The sequence below is a fragment of the Triticum dicoccoides genome, chromosome 4A (genome assembly GCF_002162155.2).
Source record: "Triticum dicoccoides isolate Atlit2015 ecotype Zavitan chromosome 4A, WEW_v2.0, whole genome shotgun sequence".
NCBI classification, from domain to species: Eukaryota; Viridiplantae; Streptophyta; class Magnoliopsida; order Poales; family Poaceae; genus Triticum; species Triticum dicoccoides.
The window spans coordinates 540463827-540466355 of NC_041386.1; positions in this window are offsets into that span (position 1 = coordinate 540463827).

Genomic DNA, 2529 nt, shown 5'->3' on the forward strand with positions numbered 1-2529 from the left:
CCGCTCGTAGTCATCGGACTTGAGCGCTTTCAGCAGCACTTGAGCATCTGATTCAAACTTCACTCTATGAAAACCCAACTCAGCACTGGCCTCGCCAGCCTTCACACAGGACACCGCTTCTGCATGCAACGGACCCGACAAGTGCTCCAGCTTCCCTGCAATGGCAGCCAGGAACTCGCCCTGATCCGAGCGAGCGACACACCCCCAGTGGAGTCAACAGGACAAAATGAATAGATGTCATTGGGTTAGTTGGGTGAAGATGACAAGATCAAAGAAGGATGGAGGACTTGGTTTCCGGGATCTCCATATTTTTAACATGGCCATGCTTTCCCGGCAGGGTTGGAGGCTACTGGAAGCACCAGATACCCTGTGTGCTCAAGTCCTAAAGGCACGCTACTATCCTGATTGTTCAATCCTTGAGGTTGCTGAAAGAGATGGAATTTCCTACACCTGGAGGAGTATTCTGAAGGGTATATCACTGCTGAAAGAGGGAATTATTTGGCGTGTTGGAACGGGCGAGAATATTAGAATCTGGGAAGACCCATGGATTCCAAGAGGCACTACTAGACGGCTTGTTTCACATAGGGGCAACGCTTTGGTTACCCGGGTCTCAGACCCGATTGATCCGGTTACTGAAACTTGGGACGAGGAGTTGCTGAGAGACATCTTTTGTGAAGCGGATGTAAAGGATATTCTGCCAATCCCAGTGAGAGCAGGGATGGAGGACCAAGTTGCTTGGCATTTTGATCCAAAAGGAAAATTCTCAGTCAAAGTTGTGTATCACAGGGGTGTTGCCATTCGGGATGAAAACCTGGGTCAAGATGCGAGTACATCCGTAGACAATGTGCAGTGTAGGGGGGGAATGGAATCGGCTGTGGAACCTTCCTTTGCCTGGGGAGATTCGTATTTTCTTGTGGAGATTTGCACATAATAGCCTCCCCCTACGCATGAACATCAAGCGTAAACGAGTCGAGCTTGATACTCGATGTCCTGTGTGTAACCGGCTGGACGAAGATGGTGGGCATCTATTTCTGAAATGCAAATTCGTAGAGCATGTCTGGAGAGCTCTTGATTTGGAGGAGACGAGGTTGGCGGTGTTGGACCTCACGAGTCCTGTGGCAGCTCTGGAGCATTTGTGTAGCCTAGATTGCTAGTGGTTGTTTGGATAGAGGAGATTAGCGATGGGATTATGGAAAATGCGTTTTAAGCTGGTTTTAAGGAAAATCGGTTTTATCTACGTTTTTGTGAATAACCAGTTTATACAAAACTATGTTTGGATTAGAAAAGTAAAAAACTGGCCGCTTCAGTTATTTGCTTGGATAGCCCATAATTTGTGAGTGTCTTCTCCCGTTCGTAAACTTCGCTCGTCACTACTTTCCCCAAATTAGCCGCCATGGCTTCTTCATCAAAGCACGCATGTGCCGCTGCTCCCCTCCAGTTCATCCTCAGGCCCTTCTGATTCTCCTCCGCCATTAGCTCGTTGACACCGCTGCTCCATTCCTGTTGGTCGTAAATGAATCAACGCCTTTTGCCGCCATCTATTGCTCGGCTCCCCTCCGTTGGCGCTTCACCAGGTAGACGCCACTGAAGGGTGCGGACGGCGGCAAGGACTTCCACTCGACGACTCGCCGTGCGCAGCGGCTGCTTTACCTCGACGTCGGCAAGCACGGACGGCGGCAGCGGCCGATTCCCTCGACGACTCGCGCGTTCGTGTACTGCGGCAGCCACTTCCCCTCAGCAACACGTCGCGCGCGCGGCCGGCTGCTGCCACTTGGACTCGGTGCCTTGGCGTGCGCGCACGACGGCAGCTTCTTTCCGTCAACGACTTGGCGCATGCGAACGGCGGTGGCCTCTTCCACTCAACACACAAGACGACGGTACAGCACTGCTTCTCGAAGTCAACAATTGGAAGAAAACGTGCGCTAATGAATTTGTTGCAGAAGGATAAATCAGTTACGTTGAGTTTCTGTAATCGTGTTTTCACAAAAACAACTAATAGTGGTTTTTCGCAAAACGCATATTCCTGATTTTGCGGAAACTGAATCCTTCTTATCCATGTTTTATCTGCGATAATCAAACATGATTTTAGCTTGTTAGGCGGTTGCCTCAGTTGACGGAAAACTAGTTCTATTAAAACACGGTATCCAAACAAGGCCTAAGAGAGATTTGGCGCTCATCGTGCCGAGAGAAATAGTCAGTGAGGTTAGCTGTATGTTTTTTGGGAGCAACCAGTTAATGAGCGTTCCTTCAGGAGCCTTAGAATGATCAGCGTCACTTAGCGCGCTTTCAGCCATTCATTATGTGTCGTGCTCTGAATGCTCTCTTCGAATTTTTTTTTTATTTTTCCGCACGCGTTTTCGACTTTTTAAACGTTTTTTTCCGGGTTTTTCGATGTTTTGGTTTCTCCCGGTCTTCCTTAGCTTTTCGATTAAAAAAAAAATTTACGCGAAAAAACGCATTTTTTTCCGCAAAAGTCACGGATTTTTTTTCGCGAGAGGCACGGGTTGTACTTTAGCGAGAGTTACGACC